The following is a 23,089-nucleotide window of genomic DNA, read 5'->3' on the forward strand; positions in this document are numbered from 1 at the left end:
ACACCCCAGACTGCGCTGGTGTCTGCTCCCAGGGGTCACCTGGGGGCTGCAGGGACCTCTGTGAGGAGGGAATGGGGCTGTCCCATGTCCCACCCATTTTTAAGTTAGACATAAGCTCAAAAACACGTCTCTCTTCTGAGGACATATGTGGCAAGCACATTTCTCTCTCTTTCAGGATTTTTCATAGAGGTGAACAGAGAGAAAGAAAGAGAAAACAATTTCTATTTCTGCTCCTTGTTTTCCCCTGTGTTTGGAGAATTGTTTACCTGGGTGATTGCTTGATTGGATTCTGGTGAGGATTGTTTGAGCCTGATGGCCAATCCAAGCCACCTGTGTCTGGACTCTGGCGAACAGGGTCACAAGTTATAAGTTAGATATGGTAGTTAGAAAAGTATGTTTGTAGTTTTAGTATCTTCCTTTACATCATCTATTAATGTATTATAGCATAGTTATAATAAAGAAATCATTCAGCCTTCTGAACTCATCATTTCTTCCCATTGGGTTCACCTGCATTTTACAATAGACATATCCCTGTCCAAGCTCCCCTCGGCCAACCCAAACCCTGAGGGGATGAATGCTCGCCAGCTCCTGCTCCCTTCCCGCAGCACTGCCGGTCCCGCGGGCTGTCCTCACACAGGGCACCACTGCAGGGATTGAGAACACTGACCCTGCTGTGCCAGCAAAGCAAAGCCAGTTTATTACACAGTTTACCAGTATTTATAGGTCACTACGTTTGTACAAAATTTTCCACTCTGACCCTGTGGCATTGGGGTCCCTGGGTGAGCAAGGATAGGTTGGATTCAATCGACACAGGGACTCTCAGCCAATGTCATTCAGTTCTAAAAGCAGATGTATCATTGGCCAGAGAGCTGGATGGGGCCAAGACCTCAACGGATCACATGTGTAATTGCAGCTCCTATAAAAAGAGCTGGAGGAATAAACTCGAGGCTGTTTGTCACAAGAACCCTGGAGTGTGAGTCTCTGTCTCCAACCCACAGCCACATTCACATTACATGACCCCTTTGTCCCAGTCCCCTTTAGAGACACAGTCTTCCGATTATTCTTCTTAGTAATGCTCTTTGTTATGTCTTCCACCAGGGAAGTCCTTGTTGCGTCTTCCTTCATCAAAGTGGTTGGCATTAGAGGGTCAGAGTGACCAGACATGATGTCTTCACTTCTGTTCTTGCCTTGAGTTTATCTCTCCCTCAGCTTTTGCTGTACCAGGGCCGCAAGGTCTGCAATGCTGCCCAGCTCAGCTTCTGTAGATATCTGATCTCTGACAGGACACTGCCAGTGCCACCACAGCCCTGCCACAGCACAGTGACACTGCCCAGCAGCAAGGGAGAGAATGAGACACAACCCTGGAAACACCTAAAAAACAGGGGAGAGCCCAGGTATCCATCAGAGAAGATACATTTTGTACAACCACACAATGGTTTGGGTGGGAAGAGATCTTAAAGCCCATTCAGAGCCACCCCTGCCATGGGCAGGGACACCTTCCACTGTCCCAGGCTGCTCCCAGCCCCAGTGTCCAACCTGGCCTTGGGCACTGCCAGGGATCCAGGGGCAGCCCCAGCTGCTCTGGGCACCCTGTGCCAGGGCCTGCCCACCCTGCCAGGGAACAATTCCTAATTCCCAATATTCCATCCAGCCCTGCCCTCTGGCACTGGGAGCCATTCCCCGTGTCCTGTCTCTCCAGCCCTTGGCAATTGTCTCTCTCCATCTTTGCTGCAGCTCCTTCAGGCCCTGCAAGGCCACACTGAGCTCACCCCAAATCTTCTCCTGCCCAGGTGAGCAATCCCAGCTCTGCCAGCTTTACAGGCTCCAGGAGAGCCACATTATCCTTTTGATAGGAAACAGATTTTATGAGGCAAAGCTGGCACTGAGGTAGTGGCAACACCTCACCTGATCAATGATCGCTGTGTCTTGTCACCCATCACCACCAGAACCAGGGTCTTTATGCCAGCACTGAAAGCTCCACTGCAGTGCACAGTGGGAACAGCTGTATTTTGGCTGCTTTATGGCATTTAGATTTTTTAGCCTTTGTTAAATCTTGTTGCACAGATGTGCCAGTAAGCGATTGGGAGCTTCAAATAACAATCAATAATCCATCCTCCTGATAGCCTGGCTCTACAACTTTGGCCATCTGAAGCTGTCACGTGAGATGTTTTGTGCAAAGATGGAGAGTGATACTGAAAGAAAGTTAAAGACCTGGTGTCATTCTCCAGGCTTGTGCCAGTGGGTGCAGTGGGGGATTTAATCAGCCCACCAAATAAAAATGAAAGTTTCATGTGATCGTGACTGATCCAGACAGATTTCATTCTCAAGAGGCAACAGAGCAGTTTAAAAGTTTGAACTATACAGCTTTTATAGGTACAGTTAATTTGTGACTTTTTACTATGAAAACATTTTAAACACCTGTCACTTTTAACTTATGAAGTTATTATCAGGCTCAGCTAACAACAGAATACTGCATATTACTGCAGTAATTAGTAACCCATTTTCTCAAAAGGCTGAATTTTTTTAGAACATGACAATAAGCCCTTTCATCTTCATAAACTTTCAGGATCCAATATTGACAATTTCATTTCCAAAAGTTGCAGGTGATAACCTGCTGCCCCCTCACCTGTGCCTGACACAGCTGCCACTGCCATGAGGATGCTCAGCCAGGTGCTGAGGTGTTGTTTGTTCAACCACTCCAGTTTCTAACTGGAGTCAATAGCTATTAAATTTTCATGCTTGAGCTCAAGTTAATTATCTATTTCATGATGAAAAGCTGATAAAGAACTCTTAGAACTCTGATTCCACTTAGCAGCAAACCAAGAAACACTTTGCACTGCCAACAATCCCTCCATTGGGCTCAGTTTCCTGTTCACATCCTATGATGACTTTATTTTAACCCCCCTGGTCTCATCAGCTTCAGTAAAACACAGTTTGCCTGTGTTAGAGATATTTGAGCAGGACATTTGCCTAACTCTGCTTTAGGCATCCTGGCTTACATTTGCAGCCATAAATTATAGCCCATATATGAATTACTGTATAACACACCACTGTTGTCTGATTAGACTGACCTGCGTAAATTAGATTTATAAAGTCAGTTTCTGGCTATTATAAAATATTTTAGAGTTATTATCATAACAGTCTTGATTTTTCAGAAAATGCTTAAACCCAGAAACTTTTCTACAAACCCCCACTGGAACTGCCAAACCAGAAGGAACGACACTGACTTTCAGTGAGGGTTGGATGCACCATAGAGCAGACACCTGAAAATCATGGAGAAAGCCCAGGTAACCTTTGGGGACACACATAGAAGTAATGTGATATTCAGTGACATTACAATAGAAGTGATGTGATACCCCATGTCAGTAAAGGGGAAGGAAGCTCTTTTCCTGAGGCTGAAAAGAGAGCTGAAGTCAGCAGCAGGTTGACTTCCTACTCACCAGAAGGTTTCTCTTCCCACTGCTCACTGAGGAGAACAAGCCTTGGAAGAGATCCCAAGCACTTTCTCAGAAACATTTAATTGAATAACTCCTTCTGACACAAGGGGCCCACATAATTGACAAATAAGAGAGATGGGAGCAAGACTGAGAATTGATATTTGTGCCTGCTGTCTATACCTAGCAGCATTACTTTAAAACTCTGGTACAAGCATTAAAATCAAGCAAATGTACATGAAAGTCAACCCATCTTAATTCAGAAACACTTTGAGGCAACCTCTGAGGATCTTCTGATAATAAACCATGTTCTTCCTCTTGGCAAGGGGGGAGACCACGCTTGTAGGAAAACTTTTGTGCATCAGGGAACACCAGGAGGTCACTACAAAGGGAACATCAGGCATTGCACAAATATTTCAGGATCAATGAATTTTCTGAAGCAATCAGGATATATTTAATAAAAAAATTCATCCAGCCCCTTCAGGCAGGCCTTTTGCTTCAAGAGAGAAGGAAATTATCAGTTGTAAAAGAATAATAAATCTAAATAATCCAGTCCTAAACAGGGGGAGCCCATGGGCAGGGACACCTTCCACTGTCCCAGGCTGCTCCAAGCCCCAGTGTCCAGCCTGGCCTTGGGCACTGCCAGGGATCCAGGGGCAGCCCCAGCTGCTCTGGGCACCCTGTGCCAGGGCCTGCCCACCCTGCCAGGGAACAATTCCTAATTCCCAGTATCCAATCTAAATGTACTCCCTGTCAGTTTGAAGCCATTCCCCCTTGTGCTGTTGCTCCAGGCTTATAGAAGGTTTCTCTCCATGTTTCCTTGAGGCTCCTTCAGGCACTGCAGTGACGTTCAGGACAGGTTATCACACACTGGCTCAGTTGAGTCCCCTTGCTCAGGCCTCCCTCAGTTTTTAATTCTCCTGTGGTGTTGTTCTTCAGCTGAGCATCAGGTGACTGCAGGAAGTATCTGCATCTGCTTATTCTTGCTCACAAAAGGGGGTGAAAAATTTAGCACGCTACTCTGAGAAACTGAAATGCTGAAAAAATGCTACATAAATCCAATTTTTCTACCTACTTTTATTTCCCCCCAAAAAAAGTCAATATAATGATTTTTCTTGAAGCAAACATAGCCCAGCCAGTTAGAGGATAAAGACTTTACCCTTTTTAAGTTAACACCATTCAACTACTATCTCCCTAATAACTCCTGGCTATAGCAGTGACTCCTAGATATATTCACTTAATCCTACTTTATCCAGCAGCCTTGGCAGGGAAATGCAGGCCTGTCCTAAAGACACTCGGTGGTAAACAAGATCAATAACTCCTCATTTCTCACAGGAGCCAGTGGCAGGGCACACCACAGTCAGACTTTATTTACATGTGAAGCACTGACTGAAACCATGAGAACTCTGGATGTGCTAATGATCCTGCCAGTGCTGCACAGCCCCAGTGGAACCTAAACACACATCCTGTTAGTCCATCATCTGATTATTGGATCCACCAAGAGTAAAACAAGTATTAGAGAGACTTGGAAATGAAAAATTTCACAGAATAGCAAGAGGCAGCTATTGTTCAGGTCTAAAAACGTAGCCTAAGTGTACCGTAAATTCATTATTTTCTCCTATAAATCTAGAGTTAAAGATTTTAGTAAAGCTTTTCTGTGCTCTAAAGATTAAATTTCACATTTTCAACTTTATTATATGACTGCATATTTGAGATTGCAGTGTCCAGATTGATCTGAGGGCACAAGAAAGTTGTTTCACAATAGGAAGAGGTTCACAAGGGCTCCTCCTCACATATTAATTGCAAAATCCCTTTAAACAAAGGAATCCACAATATTTAATCTGCCCCAAGCAACAGCAAGTGACACAAAAGTTGTTCCTAGAAAAAAGGAAAGATTCTACAGTAAAATTAAGTAAGGATGTAATTATTACAGTATCTTTTGTTTAATTTACTTCGAGATGAAGCCCATAGAGGGAAGAAACTGATGTTTAAAACCTATTCTCCTTAAAGAAAATCCCTTACAGGAACTTGAGAACAGCTTAAAACTGTGCTGACAGTTTTTAGAAGCTGGATTGAATAGATGCAGAGACTTCAAACATCCAGAAGTTGCTGCTACTGATGTAGATTTTAAAATTATTTTATTATTGACTCATTGTTCAATTAAAACATCTTTGCTCTGCATTTTCTGCCTGAAAATAAAAGCCACTAGGGAGCCACAGCATGTTTGGAAGCTAACAATTAGCAACAACAAACTTTTCAAGTGTCTATAACCAAGTCTTGTTTTCAATTAAGAAATCCTTAATGAGGCAGGTTCAGGGTTTTTTGGTTTTGTTTGGTTGGTTTGTTTGTTGTTTCAGTTTGATTATAAGGACTCTCTTCCTCCCACCACTGCTGTCCTGCTCACCACCAGCACATTAGGCTGGACCACACTTCTGCAGAGAAAGTTCAGCTACTCTGAGAACTAATTACAATTTTCAGGCTGAAAAGAAGTTTATGTTACTTTCAGTAAACAGCTTTTCATTCTTTAGGGATCACATATCATTACAGTGCTACATCTAAAGGTTAAAATCCAAGCACGCTGCTGGAAAGTTTAAGTGGTGTCCTGAAAAGCCACTGTCATTATTTATAATGGCTGCCCCAGCTGCAAAGGATGGTGGACGGCACAAATTAAATGTTTGCTGAGAGAAAAACCTTCTGAGATGAAAACAAAGCAAACAACAAACTACAGATGGTTAGCCAAGAATTGAGTGTGCCCAGGACTGAGGCCGGAAGGCTCGTACCCCTCGCTCTACAGATTGCCCACAAGTTGGAGATTTCTGTTTCTGAGGAATGCCCAGGTACAACCCCTTCGTGCCATGTAAGCAAGACACATTCTGCCAGCTCTGCCTCTTGATTTCCTTTGGGGTGCACATTTAATTGCCTCATTAGTGACCATTTGTAGCTGCGTCCTTTGCAATCGCTCTCGTATCCAGCACGCTTCAGAGCCTGCTGCAGGAACAGCAGCAGGCCTGGGCAAGCATAGGGACCTGCTGGGGAGCAGCAGCAAAGGGCTGATCTCCTCCAGGGAAGGCAGCACAGGGATTCCTTTGTGGGCTGGGCGATGATATGGGGTGCAACTAAACAGAAATGGTCAAGGACTGCAGTTACTGTGCTACACAGAGATAGAATCCACCAATCATCTCATCTTTACTTGCAAAATGAAGTAAAACAGACCCATCTTCAACCATAGTTTCACACCAATGGAGACAAAAGAAATCCCAAAGCCCAAAAAAGACCCAAATTTTTCTCTATTGTCGGCTAGTTCTTTATTTCTCCTGGAAATGAAAGAGAAAATGATGGAGTATATTCAGACACTGAAGAGCAATCCTATCCCAGCTGGGTTGAACTTCAGCTTCTATTAGTTCCATAGAGAGAGCAATCAATGTAAATACCTCTCCACCTCTAACAAATGCATTCAAGACATATTTATGTGATAACTGTTCCCCTATCTGAGGGATGTATTCCTAAAAGAGGTATTTAAAACAAACCAAACACCCCCACACCAAACACCACCAAACAGAAGCATGGGGCATATGGGAAAAAACAATTCTAATTAATTCCCTTAACCTTCTGCTCCAATCTCTCTTTTCCTTATTATCTGCTTAACATTTAAGCATCCTTAAAGCACCATAAGACTTCTCTGTTTTAGCAACAGGCTCTTTAGACATTGGGAAATGTTCCGGGGAAACCTCGAGTGTGTTTTGACACACACTGAGCCAGATAAAATGATTCTGCCACTTGTTTACAGCACAAGTGACAATATTATTTCAGAGTCCTAGCAGAAGTGATAGACAACTGGTAGCCTCGGGGGAGCTCACAGACTTGCAGGCAACACAGCATTTTGGCACCACCCTCCAAGCTGTGGACACGACTGTCACCTCCCTGATGGCTCCCAGCCACTGCAGGCTCCATTCAGGCCTCCCATCACTGCTCCAAAGTTATCCATGCTCTACTACTTTGAGCTACTCACCCTTTTTGGTGTATTTTAAACTCTTAAATCAGCCATATTAATTTTTATGCTCTGTTTACTGTTATCCCAGCATGGCAGGAGGTTTGGGCTCATTCATGCAACAGGCAGGGGGTTTGGGATGGTTTACATCAAAAAAACACAGTTACTGGAGCAACTCTCTGCAGGTTACTGCTGCCTCTCCAGAGAAACTTAACTCTTGCATTTCAGACTCACTTTGGGGTTTGTGTGTGGTTTGAAAAGGGAAAATAAACCAAATCACTTTTGAACTTCTGAAGTTCCATTTGCACAGGCCAGCATCTCAGAATTTGAACAATGAAATAAATAATTAAAACATTTATATTTCAAAGCACAAAGGGAAAGCAAAGATCTAGAACCCCATTGGAAGGCCTCCAAGTCAAATATGAGAAAGAGCTATTCATAAAATAAGTATTATTCCTATAGTCTTGCAAAGTATTATAAATTGTTTCTTTCTGGAAATAGCAGTGGGGCATTGGGCAGAGGTAGAACAGCAATGCAATGACTCATGTCATTTTCTGCAGTGTTCATGACATTTCTGAGAATTCAGCTGCAGCTAAGGCCCTCAGTTCCACAAACACAAATTCCACAAATGTCAATCTAACCTGAATCTCCTCGCAGCAGGTGTGTCCCACCTGGAACACACATGAGATGCTGTGCAAAACAAGGACTTCTGAGCTCAGCTGGAAAAACTTGAATTCCTAGAGTTTCTTTACTTTAAAAAGGAAAACCACCTTTTATAATTCCTAGAAACAAGATCCATTTTTGTCTCGCACTAATCATTGTGAAAGGTGGCAATTTAAAATGCAAACATTAGAGCACATTTCCATTCCTCCCCTGAAACGTGACAGAAGATAGCATTTGTTTTTCAGAGAGCTCACAGATGCACTTGACTGTATTTTTCATAATTTTTAATTTCTTTTCTTAAACAAAGAAGAAACACTCTCCCTCAACTTCCTGACACGCAGACCCAGTGACACATTGATAACCAGAGCCATGCCAGTTCTTACTCCTATGAGTGGGACACTTTTTCCCATCTGAAAACCACAGGTGGTTCTTTAGATCCCACAGGCAGGAGTGGATTTTCAAAGGGCTTTATTGGAGCACCTAAACCATGTTGGACAGATTTTGAAAATACTCAGCAATCAACAGCTCTTGTTTACAATACCTGACAGTTAATGAGCCTGGAGACATGATGAAAATATTTTGAAAATCTACCAGGTCCTTACATTTGGACCATTTTCTGTCCTTTGCACCAGGTGCCCTTGCAGCTCCTCAGCAGCTGGGCTGTCTCTTTGTGCTGGTTTCTCCTTGGAAGCTTTTGCCATGAAACTTCTGTCAGCCTGGAGTCATCCACGAGCCAAGGAGGAGGAATCCAGGCTCACATATTGCAGTTCTGTCACATCTTGGTGTTCTTTCACTCGTCAGTACCTCCCTGACACCTCACAGATATTCCCTGGCTTCTCCCCAGGATGATCTCATGGACCTACCATGGAGCTAAAAGCTGATGTATTTCACAGATCATGTTTGGTGCCACTACCCTTGGGCAGGAAACATGGACAGAGGAATTAATTCCTGTTGTGGGTTTGGTTTACAAGGAAGTTTTAGTGAGGCTGAGATATGAGTTGAGTCAAGGCAAAGAAGTACAAGAAGCAGGCCAAGACCAGGTTAAAAGCTGTGGGATAGTTACAGTTCAACCTTGCTGCAATAGTTCTTTATGAGAGACTAAGCCCCAAATTACAACTATATTTGTATTTTCCTTTCCTTCCTGTGCTGCCCACATGTGCTCACTCGTGTACCCAGCACGACGTGAGTTCTGCCAAAGCCTTACAGGGACATGGCCATGGAAGGAAATAGAACTGAAGTTCATAAATTGAAAAGTAACGTAAATCTAAATGAAACCAATTCAGAAATCCAATGAGTAAAAGGAATTTCTGAGCTGGAAGGACCTATCTTTGTTAATACAGAGCATCTGACCTGTGGCAGGAGGTGGGGTGTCAGATAAGGTGGGGAACAGGAAAGCTTATGCTCTGTGGGTTGGAACAAAGATTTCAAACTATTACTACTAATGAGCTACTCACACTCTTGAGACACATTCATCATTTAACCATGACTTAGAAGGTAGATTGTATTTAAATCACCTTTATCTTCACAGTAACTAAGAAAAAATATAGTTGGGGTTTTCTTTAATCACTATTAGGTGCCGCAAACAAAAGCAACACAATCACAACCAAATATATAAAATATTCTGGTTTAAACACACAAATTAAGAAAATATTTGGAGCTGTCAACAAAGAATTTAATCTGAAAATGCTTCAGATATTTTCATCTTCTGCCTACTCCAAAACTATTGCATTCCAAGGAATTCTTTGCTTCAACACTTCTTAATGGTTAAAAAGCACAGTTTAGGAAATAAAAGTTCGTAAAAGAACTTTTAAAATTTTCAGAATGCAATTTTCAAACAGTGGCTAAAATTACATAGAACAGTGATTTTTAAAATATTCTTTTCCCTCACTTGTCTGTCATTCTGTAAGGAACAGGGACAAAAGGGGAAAACCAAAAAATCAAAAGCATTAACCACCACATGCAGCATTCAGCTGATTAAGAACATAAGAAGCCCTCACCATTTTCTGAAACCTTTCCATTTTTTCATCTCTTTCATCCTTCAAAGCCAAATCCAGACTTCTCTGAGGTTAAAGCAATCCTGCCAAAACATCTTGAGCCAACTTTACTGAGGTATGTTTGGGAGCAGGAAGTGCACTGCGGCATTTCCAGTATTCTGAGTGCCTGGAACACATGTCCAGGCTGGAAACCCCATTTCAATGTGTGCAACAGGCAAGGAAGGCTTCAAATCCCACAGGATTCCTTTCCTGATGAGCCTTTTCAATGTATAACACATTCTCCCTGCTATATTTACAGGAATAACACCAGAGACACAACAAGCAACTTAAATGAATTGCTGCTGTTACTGTTAAAAGCAAAGATCATTCCATGTTACCCAACTCCCACCACAGGAAAATCTTCCCTGTTCTGTGAATCAAGTAACGTTGTTTGATATCTTTTCTATCCTTTAGTCATTAAGGATGCACAGATCAAAGCTGGCTTCTAATTATTTTTTAAAACTCACAGCACTCAAGGGAAGAATTGTTAAAGATCCCAAATGTCCCAAGCCAGCATTCCTGCTGCCACGCTGGGACCTCTCAGAGGAGGATTCACACATTTTAACATTCCCTTGTTGTACAAGAGCTCTTCTTCAGGACATTGTGAGCCAAACTTGGTGTGCTATGGTTTGCCCCTGACCTAGGACACTGTGCCACATGGATCCATCACATCCATGTCCAGGATGGAGCTGCAGCCTGGGCACGGCCCCTTCCCTCTCTCCTGGTGGTACTGCAGCTTCCAGAAACATCACACATGCCAAGTTAAACTGTGTTCCACAGCTCCTTTATCAGTCAAAGGCATTGTTTGGGAGCAGATACATGAAATTACAGTGGATAGAACTAGTGAAAACAGATTGTCCTGGGGTTACACCAGTGTTTAGAGGAAAGAGAGAAAATTTCCAGTACAGGATGAAAGGTGTTTGAGCACCTAATACCAACACAACCCGCAGTTCAAATTCTCACCTAAGTGTGTTCCTGCCTATATTCAGAGATCCCTGTCCCATTTCCAATGCCCCAAGTAGGAAATTCATTCCAATAACAGGTCTGGAAAAGTTTAGCACCAGAACTCAGGAGCAGTGCTCAGAGATGGGCAGGGACGTTCAGGTGGAGCTGTGTCCATCCTCTCCTGGGGATCACAGGAGCTGCCCAGGGACACACAGGAGAGCAGCCCTGGTAAGTCCGGGAGATACACACCTTTAGCCCCAGGATGGCTGGGTTTGGAAGAGACAGAGATCATCCTATTCCACCCCTGCCATGGCAGGGACACCTTCCACTGTCCCAGGCTGCTCCCAGCCCCAGTGTCCAACCTGGCCTTGGGCACTGCCAGGGATCCAGGGGCAGCCCCAGCTGCTCTGGGCACCCTGTGCCAGGGCCTGCCCACCCTGCCAGGGAACAATTCCTAATTCCCAATATCCCATCCAGCCCTGCCCTCTGGCACTGGGAGCCATTCCTCCTTGCCCTGTCATTAATGTGGCACCAGCAACAAGTCAACAAGTTGGGTTTTCAGACCTTAGTGGAGAAAATGCGATTTTTTTCAGTTAAAATACTGGAAATTACCTGTACTGATGTGCAGAGAATCAGTGCTTTTGGAATCATTATATTTCACATTTGTAGAAAATCGTGGATCTCTTCAGGTATTTCAATTTATTCTGGGGGATGACTGTAGTATCTGATTTGCCAAATTGTGCTGAAGTGTGTGTAAAATCTGACCTTCTTCAGATTGTATCTGATCTCCATAAAGATTGCACAAGAGACTGCTTCCCCTTGTTAAGGGACTTTAACTCCCTGCTTCGTTATTTATTTCCCTATAGTGGAAAAATCCAGTTAAAAAATACCCAAACAAACAGAAAAAACATTTTACTACTTACACTGTAGAAAAATAATCTAATAATAGAAAATACTCAGAATTTATTAATCTTCATTTTACCTATTTACATGATATTTCATCAAAATGTTTGGTAAAAACTAATGCCAAATATTATAATAGGTGTAAAATGTATTGTGCTCATTTTTCCAGAAATTTTCAAGGTAAAATTAACTTCATTTGAAGAAAAATCTGGAATATCAATAATAGGGACTCAAGATCATGTCTAACAAAAAACCCTGAACACCATAACATTGAATTCAACAGGTAGAAAGGCAGAAGACCAAAACTACAAAACATTCAAAAATCGTCTTTGACCAAAAGTTATTTTTAATTTCTTCTGGTTAAACACAAGGCAAGATTTCGAGTTTCTCTAAGTACACATTTCAATATGACCATATGATAAAAAACAGTACCAAAATTATACTAAAACTTTATCAAAACTTTGTGGCTTTATACAATTTTAAAGTTCTATTTTAAAACTTGCATCAATTCTGAAATATGTCTTCTTTTTGTTCTAGTCAAAATAAAAACAGCCTTCATCCCTCCATAAAAGGATTTTCAGTATCTTTCTCTCAGCTATAATCAACAGGTCCGACAATGAAATTCATTAAAATAATGTGTGTGTTTTGGTCAAATGGATCTTCTTCCAAATAAATTTCCATAGAATTTCTAAACAAGATGAGGTTGCAACGTTGGCACAACCAGCCGTGGATTTGCACCCACCCTGCGTGTCTACAACAGAGATTATGGAAAGATGAAATGAAATTTAAATTTAAAAAGCAACCCAGAAAAGAAGAATATGGGCTTTCCTGATAAAGAAAGGCTACAATGAAAATTTAGAGTGGGCTACTAAATAAAAGGTTCTGCAGGATATTATGAAAAGCACAATGAGGATCACTGCTTTTCATTTTTGTAGCAGCACCTATTTTCTGCACATGAATTTATTTAATGTATTTCAAGTGAATTAGAGGAGGAGATGGGTGGAAGCAAGAAAAAAATTTATCAACTGTTGAAATATTAGAAAAAAGTTGCAGGTCAAAGTAGTCGTGAGGAAAGTAGAAATAAAAAATCTACTGCCCTTTTTTGAAGAATCAAAAGGTGGGCAGTTCTGCAAGGCACCTCTGGAAAGCCACAGGCTGCAGGGCAGGCAGGGTTTTCCACAGTAACTTTTCCACAGGTTACCCACAGGGTAAATGGGTTGGTCTCTGTCACCACTTTTCTGCCACGGGATGCAAAACAGCAAATTTCATTGGCAACATCCTGCTCTCCAAAATTGCTTGTTCCCTTCTAAACTCCTGCTCCCACGCAGTCACCAACAGCTCCAAGCGTGTCTTAGATGCAGGAAAACAGAGCTAACAGTGCCTATAAATAAATAAATCATGGCATGCTAAAGCTGAGAAATTCTCCCTAAAATGCAGCAGAAATCCCTGGTGGGGGGAATCAAACAGTCTTTGGAGCGTGTCTGCTCATTCCCAACCCTGCCACTCGTGCCAGCATCATTCCAAGGCAGACTTTTCTCCAGCTACTCAGCTTAACTTCTCTTAATAAATAAGATGTCCTAGAGCACAGGAATCTGCAATTCCCAAAGGGGGAATAAAACATGGGGTGGAAGGGAAAGAAAAGATCAGTTTCATCCAACACATCTTCAAAGTCTCGTAACCTGGTTTCTATTTGCTAAAAATGGAAAGCTGAAGCTGCCTCTGAGACAGTTATAAAAGTATAATGTATCAGTTTCCCTGAGCTCTCTTGTTCATTAAAGGTTGGGATTTTTTCCCTCCCTCTCCTGTAAGAAAACTGCCCTACTGCAAAGGGCATTAGAAATAAAGATTGTATTTCAGCTGAAGACAGAGTGAGTAAAAAAGCTTTCCTAATTACATTGCTGATTACTTGAGCAGTCCTCCATTTGACAATACAATTATACCAAAAAGAGGAGAATATCTTCATTACACTGAAAAAAAGGAGAAAGTATGGTTTTTCCAGCTTTGAAATTTATGGACTACGAGCCAGATACATAAAACTTGAACACCAAAAGTCCAGATAAACTTTCTGAAAATACCAATTTTTCTCTTACACAAATATCTGTGCTACATAATTCATATTTTATGTTCTTTGTAGGAACTCCTTCACGTACAGGGATGAGCTAACCTCAAACTGGTGCAGTAACACTGGCTCTAGGCTTCAGTACTGGTTCCATTCCAGGGTCTGCTCTAGCAGATTTCTATTTATATCATGCAGAAGTCAGCAAAAAGTCAATGATCCTGCCACATCTGGCTGTGCCAGAGGTGCAACATAGCTCAGCAGCCCAGAAACACTTCAGCAGCTTAAAAGCAAAGGAAAAGAAAACCCCAGATCAAGTCCCAGCTGTAAACTAACTCCATAAAAAGCTGCTGTGCTAACACCAGGCTGGTGATGACTGCCGTCCTGGTGATAAATCATCATCTTCTGACCTCTAACCTTCAAAATAATATTCATTCTTCAAGCACTCCTTGTCACCCTGTTTTGCAGATGGGTGACTCGGGCAGACGGAGTCAGCACCTCCCTTTGCTGCTGGCAGTGGAAAATCCCAGCTGGTTCCAGTTCCATAACTCACTGGTTCATCTGGTAATGCAGCACCAGGCTGGCTACAGCCAGGACACCCCTGATCATCCCACACAATTCCCATTGTCTGGCTAGGTTTGGGAATGTTCCCTGGAACTGAGCACAAGACAAGAACAGGAATCCTTTGAGCATAGAAAATAGGGGAAACAGAGAATTCAACAGTTCAGCCCAAAACAGCAGTTTCCCCCAGCACTGAGGGTGCTGCTGTGCTGCAGGGAACAGCTCGGCTGCCAGTGCTGGGTGTCAAACCCCAGGCAATGCCTCAGTGGCCTTCAGGAGTGGGGATTTTACCTAGTTTCACAGCACATTAATACAGAATCTACGGATGCACTTTCTTTCCAGCTGCCACCACAGCCGAGTTCAGAGCCCTCAGCTCTGGCCCTGCACCCCACAGTCACCCCACCCTTCCTCGTGGAACTCCTCACTTTCAGCCATCTTATCACTCCATGTGATGCAAACAAAAGAGAAAAGAGAGCTCAGATACTCCAAGGCCTCCTCATCAGTGAATTCTAACTTAAAACCCTCATCACAAACCAGCCACCAGATCACACCATTCCCATCTTTAACTGCCATGTCCTTTCCACACCAACTCATTCAATTGTTTTAAGATTAAAAAGCACAACAATTAGCTGCCATTTAATGCTTTCAATTAATGCTATTTTACGAACACAGGTATATGAGTAGTGGGACTGAGGTACAATTAAACTTGCTCATTACAGAGCACTGCAAGCTTGTTTACTGGAACTGTGTTAAGTAATCTTTCCTTTCTGCTTTAAAAATAAAAGACTCATTTTCATCACCCCCAACGGTCCAATTTCAAGCACAGTTTTTAAGGCTAAGGTTTTGAGGAAGAAAGCACACATTGCACTAATAGTCCTATGGCTCTGAGGATGCAAATAACAGGCACATTTTTTGGTACCAGGCAGGCATGTTTCCACCCTAATTGCCTCCAACAGGACAAATAACAATCTTAACTCCAGGAAAATATCATTCTGCTCTTTTTTTTTTTTTTTTTTCTATGTATTGGGTCTATATGAGAGAACAAAAAGCTCAAATTTTAGTATCCAGCCCTCAAAGCAGTAAGTGCAAGTACCTCAAGCTCAACAGCCAAGAAAATTCACTTTGAATTTCTCTCCATTCTCCAGCACCCCTTATCTATCCCTGGGACACTCTCTAAAAGAGGCAAATAAATATGAATATATACACAAATAAAAGATACATATAATACACATCACCATGTCAAAGAGCAAGGACAGACTGTTTTATTTAAGAGATAAAAACTCCTTGACCAACATACCTGAGGGAGCTGCTTTCTTCATGGACAGACCTCCACAAGAGCCCACGTGCTCCTCACTCAGCTTTCTAAAGGGAAAGCTCAGCCATGTCCCACACAGGTGACCCTCCAAACGCCAGCAGCTGCTCCCACTCTGCTTTCCACGGTGAGGTGCAGGGGGTGGGAACAGGGTTATGTATCTCTACTGATCTCACCTGGACTAAACTCAAAACCCAAGGTAACATCTTGTGCCAAAACATTTCTACCTCAAAGTCTTCCAATAGTCAGAAGATTCAAACTACAAGTTCTCTGCAAGGCTGTTACCAGCCCAGATTGTGCAAGGAATTTCTTAGTTCTTGTGCAATACTCACATTTCACAAACCAGCAGAGAACCACATATGGTCTCTCTACATGGAAATTGTGTCTTTCACTATCATCACAATCAATGCTCCATCCTTGCATGGATTAGAAAGAAGAGGCAGACACTCTATCTCTTAAATCTAATTTATTTTCATGAAAAAGAAAGCTACACACATTTGAGAGATTAAAAGAAGTGTGGCTTTGTAGCCTTGTAGTTACTGTGTTCTGTGAAATGTGAAACCTGAGTTTCCAACTATATCATAAAAATTTTCTTGTACTCAGTGACCTCTACTGCAACATCCAGGGTACAACCAGGGTTGTATTGCAATCAGGTATGGTAGAACCCTAGAAATTGCCTCCCAGGAAGACACCCTTGGGTTGCATCAGGACTGTCCTCCTCTTTACACATTTTGCCCTAATTCTGCACAGCAACTAAGCTTGGGGAACTCTTCCCATGGAGAAACCTTCATTGCTGCAGCAGGAAGAAGAATTAAATGCAAATGTCCCATTCCACAGAGTGAAGATTGCAACCAGTAGGATTTGACATAAAATCTGGTTGCAGCAGCATTTTCGAAGATGGCATCACTTGTTGGGTTGTGGGAGGATTTTTTGAAAGACATGGCTCTTCTGAAGAAATACAGATATTTATTTCATCATCCCCTTTCGTGCCTGAATCTCCCTTAGATTCATCTTAAATGTTGCCAGTTCAGCTCTGCATGTTCTGAGCCTGGCAGGAGCTCAGTGACTCCTCGTGGCTAGTTCTAAACAGCCTACTTGGATTAAATATTTGGAGTCCCTACCTAGACATATCCGTTTGGGAAGCAAAAAAAAGTCTCCTAACTTGGAGAGATTTCTACCAGCAAGCCCAAGACTTTGGCCAGAACTGAGGGTGCCAACATCCATTATTCAGCTCAGTGCTTTGTCAGAAATCAATGTTACAGGGCTAGTTGCCACAAAAAACTGAAATCAATAGGATGGAATCTGCTCCTCTTCAGAGGACTGAACTCCAGTTAGTCTGAACTTCAGAACAGGCAGATTCTCAGTGAACAAGTACAAATAAATGCTGAAATCTCAGAAGACTGATAAGGACACATTCTCCATCCCACTGTAATTGAGGAGCTGTGGAATTGTAACTCTGGTCAGGACCCTGTGCAGGACTGAGGTAAATCCAGGACAATACCCTGAGCCTTTAAACCTCGCTGCATGTCCATGGATAAAAATAGCTCCGTGTTCATAAAGAAAACTTTATAAACATGGAAAAAGCTCTTCATGTTTTCCTTTGCATGTGTCAAGGTGATGTGTTGTGATGAACACAAACTGAGAGTGAGCACCCAGATGGAGAGTAAAGGGAGAGGTGTGTTCCTTTTTGTTGTCTGTTTTCCATGGGCTGATCCCACAGGCTCAAAAGAGGGAGGGGAAACATTTGGGATGTTTGCAATGCTGTGCAGCTCCTTCAATACCCACAGGCACAGCCCTGCCCTCGGTGTGCACAGATTAAATCTCATTTACTGTGGCAGGGATGGGCACAAGGGACACCCTGCATGGACCGGCCCGACCCCGAGGAGCTGCCAGAACGATCCCATGGATGCAGCAGCCCCAGTCCTGCTCCCCGGTGCACAGCAGCTCATTTCAGCCTCCTCACTCTAATCCAGGCATTCTGCACAGGTGCTCTTGTCAGCCACTTCCCACGTTTTTACACTGGCATTTTGTTGGTCAGTGCCTTAAGAATTTGTTGCAAGGATTTGGTTGGGGATAAGGATGATCTCACTTGCATTCAGTGGCGTTCCTGTGACCCCAGCCTGCCTTGGCATGAATCCCCCCTTGCTGCCCATCCTTTTGAGCCAGCAAAGCAAGGAAATGGAATTCAATGGAAAACCTGATCAGATTATTCACTGAGCTCTTTCCACCAGTGAGATAATGAGAGTCTGGAAAGGAGCTGGAGTAGCACTTATTTTCTGGGTATTTCAAAGGTGTTCCACAATTTCTCAGGCTTCAGATGTTTTTGATGTATTTTTCCGTACCATTTTGTAGTTTCTCGACTCCAAAACCTATCCAGATATTATATAAAGGCCCTTTTACAATGTAATAAAACAATTGAAATTTTCATTTGCATGAACAAAAGGGTTTTGAAGTTGGTTTAGACAAATCTAAAGTTTATCAGTAAAAAGTTTGCTGCTTCTGTACTTCTCTCTTTAGGGCTCAAGTTTGCAAATGTATTGCATAGACCTGCTCAGCTTTCAGCACTTACCACAAAGATTTAAAACAAATGGCATTGCTTATGAGACAGAACAGAAACAAATATTTGTGAGGTGAGGATTTACAGTGGCCTGTTTTCAAATGAAAAGGTTTTTGCTTTATTATTAAGTCTTTTGAATATTTAGATAGTTTTGTAGTAAAGATACAGAGCATATGAAATGCAAGGTAATGCAGCATGTGATTAAGATGGCACTTGGATTTCATTCCAATGAGCTACACAATTTAGGTATTCCAACAAGAGCCTAGTTTGATATATTTCACACAAACAACAATAAGCTATTTCACTTTGTGAGCAACTTGTTTGTGAGCAGCTTACAGTTGAACTGCATTGATCATTTTCAGTCATTAATTTAGTCTATTCCAAGCATATTTATTCCTACAAACATTTTCTTTCCCCTGGTAAGTTTTTTTATTCATATCAGAAGAAAAGTGATCTGAAGAAACATAGCTCACAGAGCCACATCCTGGTATGATAGTCAGCACCATGAATTTCAAATTACTTTCTGTGAGAGTTTACTGCTGGATAATAGAGCCAGAAACTCCACAAAAATCTCCTGCCAATCCATCGTGTAGGGAATGTATTCAGAAACTCCAGATAGGGAGCAATAAAAAGCCTTAAGATAGGTGAAAAATTCTATCTCCTAACAACATAGTCATGTTAACATAACAAAACCTGTTTTTCCTGGCATGTCCGTGTAAACAAGCACTAAACCCATGTATTTTTCCAGGCAAATGCCCCATGGAGGTGTTGCCACTGTCAGGCTGTGCCAGGAGCCTCCACGTGGAATTCTGGCCTTTCCTTGGTCCTCCCCTTGGCTTTTGGTCTTCCAGCCCCGGGAAAAGAGGTGCTGGCAATCTGTGGTGGCTTTCAGGGAAGGAGTGGGAGGTGAGACAGGCGGGGTGATGGAGAAGGGCCGCTTTGGTGGCTGTTTTCTGGACCCCTGGCCGAGCTCTCTAGGCCTCTCCCCGGGCTCCCTGCAGGCCCGTTCCGGGGATCAGCACTGCCGGAGCCAGCCAGGCTCGGGATTTCTCACCGCCTGCAGCGCTGCTGGACACTGGAGTGCTCCGGGAGGGGAATATTGCAGCTCTTGCCCAGCCCCATCCCCCAGCTGAGGGAAATCTGGTTCCCATTACAGCGGGCTCTAATCCCAGCGCATTCCTGGCTTGCAGAGTCGCCTCCTCCCGTCTGAGTCTGAGGCCAGGACCAGGAAACTCCTCAGATGGCCCTGATCAGCCCAAAGCTCCCCCGTCAGCCCAATATACCCCTGTCAGCCTCAGCCCAAAGTCCCCCTGTCAGCCTCAGCCCAATATACCCCTGTCACCCTCAGCCCAAAGTCCCCCTGTCACCCTCAGCCCAGAGTTCCCCTGTCACCCTCAGCCCAAATTTCCCCCGTCAGCCTCAGCCCAAATTTCCCCCGTCAGCCTCAGCCCAAATTTCCCGTCAGCCTCAGCCCAAAATTCATCCGTCAGGTTCAGCCCAATATATCCCTGTCAGCCCCAGCCCAGAGCTCCCCTGTCATTCTCAGCCCAGAGTTCCCCCATCAGCCTCAGCCCAGAGCTCTCCTGTCATTCTCAGCCCAATATAGCCCTGTCAGCCTCAGCCCAATATACCCCTGTCAGCCTCATCTCGAAGCTCCCCTGTCAGCCCCAGCCCAGAGCTCCCCTGTCAGCCTCAGCCCGAAGCTCCCCTGTCAGCCTCAGCCCTGGCGTGTGAACCAGAGGCAGACTCTTGGACTGCGTGTTTCTCATTGCAGCTCACACCTGGTATTTGTTTAGCCCTGGAAGACACTGACTGGATTCCAGTGGAAGGAAAACACTTCTCCTTTGAAGGCCCTGGTGTAATTTATTTCACTATTTCCGGCTGGTTCCTGAGAAACGTGATCCGTGAGTGAAGGACTGAAATAAGCTTGCTCCAATTTATCTGGTTTTCCATTATGAAGTGTGGCACAGAAGAAGCAGGATTTCCAACTCGTTCTGCTGTCTGTGTGTCAGCCAGAAAGAGCCACGGCCCCATGCAGATGGATCTGAGAAGCCCTGCCTTGGGGAGGCACTCAGGGGCCAGGAGTGTTCCCAAAATAGCCCAGGGAAGTTATTAACATCTGTAAATTATGCTCCTGTTTCCCTGACAGCAGCAGCTTTGCTTGAGGATCTCAACGAAGCTGCCAGCCTGAGAACTTTATGTGCCTGTTGCAGTGATCCCTTCCCAAAAGCACATTAATCACTAAAATAGCAGAGGTCTGAGCTCCCAGGTCAGAGCTTTTGTAAAAATATACATGAAAGAGCCTCCTGAGCCTCTTAATTCTGTGCAGTTGCAGCCTTTTATTAAAAAAAAAAAAATTAGGGCTAAATGCAAATAAAGATGTTTCCAACATCAAAAATGCACATCAGCTATGTTCCTGCAAATTGTTTCAGACTGTGAATATCCTGGTGATAAAATTACCAACATATGATAAACAATAAAAAACTTGCTGCTGATAATTATCAAATACCTCTGAACAGCTCCTTTGAGAACCTTCCCACAAAGCACTTGCTGTTCTCCCTTCAGTGTGTAGAGGAGGAACTTTTTTCCTTTTTTAAAACAAAACCAAAATCAGTGACTCAAATGTGCACACAAGCAGGTGTTACCCCAGGAAAGTTTTTTATAAAAGTAAAAACTACCAAAATGTTTTTTTAAAAAACAGAGCAACAGGCACTATGAGAGACTGATAGGATTTGGGATCCAGAATTCCAGTGTTTCCCCAGGGAAGGGCACAAAGAGCATCCCTGTAGGATGGGCAGGTTGTCCTATGGACAAATGCAGCACCTCATCAGGAGAATCTTGTGTTTCCAGTGCAAAAAAGTCAGACAGACACATTTTCTACAAACTTTCTGCATTTTAATGTGTTCTCCATTAGCATTTTGGGAGGATTTGTCTGCTATGGAAATAATTCATTTTTATGAAATTTGACATCTGTGATCAGAGGAATCTCCTTTATAGGCTTTAGATACTGATACATGGTTACATTGCTGTGAAAGATAAACTGAGGGAAACTAAGGAATTTACTTGTTAAATCTGCTCTCACAAATCTCTCTGCCTGCTGAAACAATTAATCAGCAGTGGCTTTTCTCACATATGAATGAGAAAGGATGCAAAGTCTGGAGCACTCCATCTGGAGCCATAAGCAGGCTGCATATTTGAATTACTTTTATTAATTGCTTTGTTGTGACACTTATCCCAGGAAAATACTTTGTCAGTTGCCTCTGCTATAATTTGGTATCAAATCCACTCGTTATTCTACTTTTTTTTTTCCTTCTTTTTTAAAAAAAAAAACTTTTGTCAGGACCAAGTTGTTTCTAATTTAGTGCTGTATGTCATTTGCAACAGGATCCTTCAAGTTTCCTCTCTCAATTCATGACACCTGGTTTTTGTTATTTTAAAGACAGCCAAAGACACTGGGTCATTCATTCCACACATTGTAAAAACTTTAAAAGGGTGACACACATATGTATATAAACAGAAGAAAGGAGTCTATTCTGTTCCTGAAAAAATATGATTTTAAAAGAGTTGGGAATGTGAGTGTGTGTCACATCGAAAAGGTTGGGGGTTTTTGTGTTTCTTTTTCTCCTTGCTCTGTGGTGTCATGTCACAATTTAACGTGGCTCTCACAAACATAGAAAAAATCATTTCAGCTGAATTCCTGGGGTCAGTGAGGGGTAAGGATCCCGCCAAGAAGCAGCTGGGAACCATTCCTGCCCCTCGCCCTGACACTGCCAGAGTCCTCCTGAGAACTGCACATCTGGAATTCGAAAAGCCATCAAATTTAAAAGAATTTAGTTCTTTTAAATTCATCAGTGATTTTAAGGTGCAGGTTTAAAAGTGTGTCAAGCAAATATTGGGATTAGCCATGTCATTCATTTTACATTTTTTTCATTATTGATGTCGAGGTCCCAGAATGAGCCCAGAAGATTTAGAAGAGCCTGGCAGAGGAAAGCCCCATCCTCCCCACAGAAAGATGCCGGTCACACATTTCCTGTCCAGTTTCACACTGCATGCCCTGTGCCCTTTCTAGGGCATTCTGTAGTTCATTTGAGCTGCTTTTAGAATTAGAACCATTGGCAGGAAAGGCACATGGCACGCAATGCCACCTGCTGTGCCCCACTGTCACACAACGGGATGTAACCCCATTCCCTCAGCATTCCCAGTGTGACCCATGCCAGAGGCCATGTGAGAAAATCAGGGATGTGGGGCTGCCTTGTCTGACAACAATAAACACACATGACTGTCATAGGCAGATAGAATAATTTTGGAGAATTGAAGACATCTAATTGCAGTGTTACAGACTTTCAAGAATGATTAAAAACAATATTCTGTGGCAATAAATCATTTTGCCCTCATCCAGCAAACTCCACCTCACCTCAATAAATCACTTGAAACACACCACTGTACAAAATTCTGAAGTGACTGAGTGGACATTTCCAGGGGTTTTGTTGCAGATGGTCACATCCTGGGTTTCTGTGGCACTCCAAACACTTCCCCAGCTTTCCAGCCTTTTGCTGGCTTCACCATGGGCTGCATCTCCTGCATGGCTGGGTCAGAACAGCAACAAAAGCTTGCTGCATTTAAAGGTCCTTTGTTTT

At 43.0% G+C, this 23,089-nt stretch overlaps 1 long non-coding RNA gene across 1 annotated transcript; it reads left to right on the forward strand.

Annotated features, from left to right (window-relative positions):
• The first annotated feature begins 1,769 nt into the window (after positions 1–1,769).
• LOC137480996 (uncharacterized) lies at positions 1,770–9,125 on the forward strand. Its single transcript, XR_011003242.1, has 3 exons — positions 1,770–1,887; positions 3,156–3,287; positions 8,718–9,125. It is a non-coding gene; the product is annotated as an uncharacterized lncRNA (long non-coding RNA).
• The last annotated feature ends 13,964 nt before the right edge of the window (positions 9,126–23,089 follow it).

The sequence above is a fragment of the Anomalospiza imberbis genome, chromosome 12 (assembly GCF_031753505.1).
Source record: "Anomalospiza imberbis isolate Cuckoo-Finch-1a 21T00152 chromosome 12, ASM3175350v1, whole genome shotgun sequence".
Classification (NCBI taxonomy): Eukaryota; Metazoa; Chordata; class Aves; order Passeriformes; family Viduidae; genus Anomalospiza; species Anomalospiza imberbis.